The following is a 7,422-nucleotide window of genomic DNA, read 5'->3' on the forward strand; positions in this document are numbered from 1 at the left end:
TTGCAGCAGTATGGTTTAGGGGAAGGGAAAGACTCTTTCTCTGTAAGAGGCATTTCTGATCTTAATATTATACTCTAAACTGCATTTCAACCTGTTGAAAAGATTTGTCTGTCTTTAAGTGGTAGCCTGATGATTCCTGCTGCACCCTGACATTCTTGGAGAATTTCAGTACTTTCTGCAATACAATTTTGCTATTCCATAACAGATGTCAACTTAAATTCTACTGAAGTCATTCTATTCTCCTTTTATTTGCACGCTTGGGCATGTACAAAGGAAAAGGAATTTTGCTAAAGCAGCAAATTATTTTAATAGTTAGTTTTTTAGAAATTAGAATAACTTATATTGCAAGCAAACTTTCTGGATTTGTGGAATGAAAAAAAAGGATGGATGTAAAGATCAAATTTTAACCAAATTTTAGTCCCATGTGTGAGTGAAAAATGGCTTTGTTGTTTTTTTTTTAAAGAGTATTTAATGCAGAACAACTCAAAACTAGTGTACTTTGTTATATTATAGAATCTTTTTTTTTTCCTGATCAAAACCCATATGCTAATTTTTTACCATTTTCACCAAGTTTGTAAAACCATTTTTTCATAACATGTATCTTGGTTTTAAAGGCAATTATTTGTATGTTGCCTGCTTTTTAGGACAGTGTCACATGAACGTAAAGCTATATATGAAGTTGATGAATTACCAAATTAAAGGTACCGAAAAAATTAAAGTAGAGATTGGGACTTTAATCCATCTTACAGTTTTAAGATGCTGTATTTTGCTGTATATAGAATGGTGAAAGGTTTGTGTTCTGATTTATTTCAAGGGCAACTGCTTTCTGCTGGTATAAACATATGGCGTGGCGTAGCTGTCAACCGAAATTCGGGTATAATGAGAATAAACAATAAGTTCCGTTTCTGTGAAGAATTCTGCCATACAGCTGCTGTTTCCTGTTGCCCAAAAGAGGTCAGTGTGTCTCCCACTTGCTAAAAGTTTGTTGACATAATATCCCAATGTAAAACTTCAGTGTGATCTCACAGTGTTGTTCTCTGGCTGCCAGTCTTAAGATAGTACATAAAAATTTAAGAATCCTGCTGTAGCCTGATTTCTTCCTTCACAGGGTAACATTTTATATTTTGGACATGAATTATTTTAAAATACAAATTTGGTATGCAGATACAAATTTAAAATACAAGTTTGCATGTTCAACAGTGTTCTGATTTATGAGTGAATAGCTGCCCAAAGACACGTGAAAATGCAGTAGTCTGTTTTTTGACTAAGAGGGTGAGAAGAAAGAAGTAAGACATACCACTAGACTCATTAAGTGTTTGCTTCAGAGAAAAAAAAAAAAAATCCCCAATGTATTACTCCAAATAAAATTTATTTTGGTCACAGAAAAGTCAGATAGAATGAACTTGAGCATAGCAAAGTATTAGAGCAAAGATTGGATCCAGGTGGTTGTGGTACTGGTGACAGCATCTTTTGCCCTGTGAAAGGAGACAGGGAGATTTTGAAAAATAAAAATTGGCAGGCATATACAAGGCCAGTGTTTTTCTATCTTTAGAATAGGTTTACATCTGTTCATGAAAATGACCTGTTACTGTCAGTTCTTCCACTTGAATTGCAACATCTAAAACTTCTACAGAAACAATTCTTTACTGGCTGTTTCGTTTAGTAGTGCAAATGAGCTTATCTGGGTTTTCTTTAAAGTTCATGACATCGCTTTTAATAAATGGGTGTTGTGGGGAAAATGGTCATGCTATCTGTACATATGCATATCGGCTTCTTAAATGTCAGATCAAATAGCAGATTTATTTATTCTCATGATGCTATAGAGGTAGAAAATGGAGGATATGAAGTCTATGGGTACTTTTGTACAATTTATCTGAATGTAATCAATAAAAACAGGGTCACTCCAGAAAGTGAATGCTTAATGACTTTGATCTCTTAGAGATGAAAGGGAAATATGACTTAAATCGGCTGTTATGATAGAGGACATTTTTATTCGTCCATGAAAAGACAGAGGAAAATTATTTCCTGCCCCTCCCTGACATATACAAATACAAAGAGAGAACTGTAAAAAAAAAAAAAAAAAAAAAATCACTTGGAGATGGAAAATGTATTTTATTGTATTCACTTATTTGTACAAAAGTCTCCTTTTGAATGTCTTCTCTGGAGTGTTTTCTGAAATTGACTTTAACTTGGAAAATTTCAACAAATCTTTTAATTATATCTTATTTTTAAGCTACGTTTTAAGATAATGTTCATAAATCCTCTCTATGCTTCCTCTAAACTGTTCATGTAGGAAGCTATCCTTCTTTCCCTCATACAAATTGTGCTGCATGTGTGTTCCCTTACTACGTTGCAGGGTAATATTGAAGGTCATTGATCAGTTAACAATGGATTTATCCTTGAGTTGCCAGGATTGAAGTGCTAGAAGTCCTTGCCTTTGCAAGACTTTTGGTCCTAGTGACTTAGTTAAATCTGCAGTGTTGGTATACTCTTAAGAGTGAATGAGCAACAGATAAAATAAGAAGGTTTTAATTTATTTTAGTTGCAATAGTGGTGTATATTCCAAAGATCTGACCTTTGGGCAGTGAGGTTATGAAAGCTACATAAATGGAGACTAAAAGTAGAAAAATACTAAGGAAGGAATGACTAGATAGTGTGTATTTGTTTCAACCGTATGGGACTAAGCTAAGTAATTTTTTTTTATCCCTAAGATTTGTAAGAGTATTTTTCTCTTAATATCTTCTGTTGGCTTTGGCAGTCTTCTCATAGCACTACATAAAATGGGTGATTATCAGCAAGTGAAGGAGCTATTTGAAATGTTCTTGTAAGAAGTTTTGTACACCTGACAATGCGATGATAAATTTAAGTCAGTGTTTTACCTGCAGCCAGTAATGAAATCTTTAAGCATAGTTGGATTTGTCATTGTTAAGGAAAGTTGTAGAAGTGTGGTACCTTGCATTTATTACAGGCTAAGGAAAATACACGTGCAAAAATATGTTAGCTCTCATAGTTCATAACAATTAGACTATGAACCTGAGCTTTAAGAGCATTTACCATGGTTTGTGTAGTGCATCCAGAGAAACTGTGGACCTGTATTTACTTGTAGATGACTGGCTGAGAAGCAGCAGTTCTCAGCAGCACTGGTTGTGAACTTCGAGATATTCCCTCTTGTTCCCTGAGCAAGTAATAGAATTAGCACAAAACTGCAAGATACCAAATCACCTATTGCTTTCAGGTTATACTCACTTGCCAGACAGCAAAAATCCCCTCTTTTTAGCCAGTGATAGAGGACTTACTGGTGTGATGAATAACAATGTTTACCCGTCCAAGACGGGGCATGTGTTAGTGTGCACGTCATGTTTGTCAGACTTCAGGTGTGATCTTACAGCATGGGCTGAGCTCTTCATGTCCTTTATCCCAGCATTGTATCAGTAAATGAAAGTTTCATGTTAACTCTTCCGTGGTCTCTGTGATTAGACCTGATGAATGTAAAGAAATGCAATAGTTCTTACGCATCCCTCAAACTATTCCTGTGATGGCTGAAGTCTTTTCAGTTGATTATCCTGCAGCTTCCTTAAAAGTTGGCTTACTACTGGGTTTGAAGGGAAACAATTTTACATTCTAGGCGTTTCCAAAGCCTTGTGTGGTACCTACCTAATCAGGTAGGTACTAAACCTTTCACGTTTCATCTTAAACTCAGTCATGTCGTATATTTCTAGTGGTAAGTGGCTGATCAACCTCTTCGTAAGTTAAAGCATGTTTTAGTATAGCACTGGTAGCATCCAACCTTACTGGATTTGTGAGGCAGCTATATGGAACATTCTGGGTTCTGATGGACATCAAACACAGAATGTTTTAGTCATCTTCAGAGTTGGAAGTACTACTTCAATCCTGTCTTGAGAAAGCTGAAACTCTTCATTCCATTACTCAGTGAAAATAGTGCTTGCTTAATCAGCCTGAATAGCTTGAAGGCAAGGAGATCTCTGGAAGAATTAGAGATGATGCTGAAGCATATACTGTCAGACTGGTTTTGAATGTTGTACATGAAGAAGTCCCTTCAAAATCGGTGGGTGTAAGTAGGATGGCTAAGCAGCATCAAACTGACAATGCAGTTACTCCTGAAGTAAAATAAATGTGCCCAACAAAGAATACTTGTTGGAACCTCGATCAACTTCTTTATTTGTTTTCAACTTCAAAAGCGTAATAGGAAAGTTCAGTGAAGAACTGTCAAGTTTATAGCCTGTGTTCACTAAATACCTTTGTGAAAAAATGCTGGTGCTCACGCAAAAGCATTTTAACATGATTTGATGCTCTAAGAGGCTGTATCCAATGTAAATCCTTAGAGTGCTCAGAAAAGTTTGAATAATTGCAGCACCAAAAGTTTTATTAATAGTGGAAGTATGTTACAGATACTAGTTTTTGTAGAGGAGGAGCAAAAAAGTTACTCCTGTTTAAAAAAAAAAAAGTCGGTCAAAATTAGATCATTAAGGATGTATGGGCTTGATCGCTTTGTGCCTTGCTAGTGAAACCTCTTTCCCTTAGAGTTTATGCATTTCTGAGATGGGAACTACGTGGGATTATAAAACACGGATTTCATCTGAGGTCCCTGAGCATTCTCGTGAAATAAAATATAAATAGAAATGCATCCTTAGGAAAACTGCTATGGAGGAAATAGTTACATGTTATAGTTCCCCCCCCCCCTTTTTTTTTTTGTGAACACCTGATAGGGGTATTTAAATCAGTCATCTGTGTACAGTGGTTTGTTTTTTTTTTTCATTTAATGCATTTTTATCCCTTAAGATGAAAAATAGCAACATAGCTCATAGTAAGTCCTGCTAGCATTCTCAATCTTTTGTGTTCAAGAAATCTCGTATTTAGCAAAAGTGGTGATAATGCAGAGTTGTTCCCACAGAGTTACAATTACAAGGCTAAGTGAAATTGAGGTAGATTTCTCTGTTATGTGTAATAGCTGCAAATGTTGCAAAAAAAACAGTTTAGCTATGGAGACTCTTTGTCTGCTCTGGATAATCTCACTTCCCTCTATTAATAAGATCTAATAGAGTTTGTTATATTGAAGGCACTTTGCAAGTCTAGTTAAATGTTTTGCTATGATAAGCAAGTATTTTCCATATTTTGTTCAGTTTGTTTATGCTTTAGTTACATCAGTTGGCGATTATGTTAATATTTGACTTCTTTTTTTAACTATACACATTGCTAATTGCTAGGGTTATGTCTCTGACAATAACTAAGCAATCATCTGCAACTTTATCAGTATCTGATATTTACAGTTCAGTGAATGAAAAATAATGTGTGCTTTTAAGCAAATACTTTTATTAATTTCTGCTAATGTTGATGGCAACCAAGATAATTGCTGTATCCCAATTTAAACAAGAAAACATGAAATAACTGTAAGATATTTCTCATAAAAATAATTTCTGTCTTGAACATCCAGTAGCACCTCTTGTCTGAAACACTTTCTGCAAATGTGCACACAAATGTGTATGTGAATTACCATTTCTTTGCAGCAGATGCTGAAAAATGTTTTTTATAGTAACAAGTCAGATTTCCTTGTCCAGATTTCCTTAATGGACAATGTTGTACTACGTAAAACCAAAAAGTTTGTGGTTCAATGTTACCTGTGAAGTTTATTAAGATATTATTAAGCTATTGTGCTTTTACAGTTGATGGAAAAGCAAAGAGTAAGTCTTGAGGAAATAAAACGCGTGCATAATTCTGCTGATAGTATTTAAAGTAACCTTCTGAACAGTCTGGACACATTTGACTTGACTCATTGTGGTTACTATGTGGTGTGCTTCAAAAAATAAAACAGCGTCATGGCTTACAAATTTTGTTTCTCAATAGAAAAACTGTTTTCCAGGAGTGGAAGAGTATATTATGAGCTTTTTCTTGTACCACGTCTTTCTCATTCCACTTCTTATTTTTCCAGTAATGCTTTGACCATTTCTCAATCACTTAGAGCATTTCAGGAAGTTTTGCACTCAATATTTATTTTGAAGTCTAAATGTGGTAGTACTAAGAGGTGATCTAAACATGACTACGGATTCCTAGATTACTGTTGAAAATGCAGTTTGGTTTTAAGGAGAGAAAGAAGAGATATAAAAGTGAAGCTTCTTCAGCTGCTTTCATTTACTTTTCCCCTGTTCCATCTTTTAAATGTCGCCCTGACCGCCAGCTCCGTATCCCCACTCACATAATATGAGAGCAGGGATTTGCTGTCTAAACTGATGAAGCACCATCAGGTACCTGTTTTTAGGAACTGTATGTGTCTGTGAGTGATATTTATTTTATCAGATTTTATCAGAAAGGTGTAACTAGCCAAACAGAATGTGACTTCAATCCTGGAAATGCCCTGGTGATGGAGGGAGAAGAGAAATGTAGGTTGTTACGATAGCCCTGGGGATGGTGAAAACATTTATGCTCATATATCTCATCTTTTAACCTGAAGCTGCAGTGTGGGAAGAAGTGGTATCTTTACAGTGACTCCTGTCTTTCTGCAAACCATTGTTTTCTCAGTTCAGAGAATATTTATACTGTCAAAAGTTACCAGTAGAAGACGATGTATCAGTTTTCCCTTTGAGTTTTTTTTTTCCCCCTCATGTAAACTCATTTCCAAATCTCTGGTAAAAAGTAAAAGGAGAGTGAGGGACGTACTGAGTTTTCCGTGTCTGTCTCGCTGCTTTATCTGCTTGATTAGATGAAGGAAAAAAAAAATTGAGAATTAAATGTTGATATATGGAAGTGAGAGACCTTACTGTCCCACTCAACAGGAACTGGTAGAGGCTATTACTTAACATTGTCTACATACTAGTGAGAAAACGTCTTGTTGCCTGCCTGACAGATGAGAAGGAGAAAGAGCTTGTCTTAGGGGAGTTTTCACACTACGCTGAGAAATGGAGAGATAAGGACAGTAGGATTATGCTGTCCCAGATACCTGAGACTCATTATCCAGAACTCATCTGTATGTCTCTGTACAGTATTACATGTGCCGTGGAAAAAACACTGGGGGAAAGGAGGTCTGTGCAGCTTCTTCTCTGACGCATTATCCAGTTTAGTAAGCCTATAAAAGAAACAAACCTAACAACTGAATGCACTGACTTCACTTGTCCAGGTTCTTCTCTGTGTATTCACAAGTCAGAAGAAAGACGGGTTTTGCCTGTGTGGCCTTACTGACCAGGGGTTAGTCCTCTGCAGTGCCATTCTTCAGATGACAGGTAGTGGTTACCTAAGGATGTTGTGAAACAGTTGAAAATTTTCATTACGCTCTAAAGAAAAGATCTCTTCCACTACCTGCGCCCCTTGAAGGGTCAAGTGTTCGTTGTTAAGATCTTGAAACTGTCTGTCCGCTTACAATCCATACTTTGTAAGAACTCATTTTACAATAACTACAAGACTGACTTTGGT

This window comes from Nipponia nippon, unplaced genomic scaffold (assembly GCF_047370975.1).
Source record: "Nipponia nippon isolate SJK-2023a ecotype South Korea unplaced genomic scaffold, ASM4737097v1 scaffold_5, whole genome shotgun sequence".
Taxonomy (NCBI): Eukaryota; Metazoa; Chordata; class Aves; order Pelecaniformes; family Threskiornithidae; genus Nipponia; species Nipponia nippon.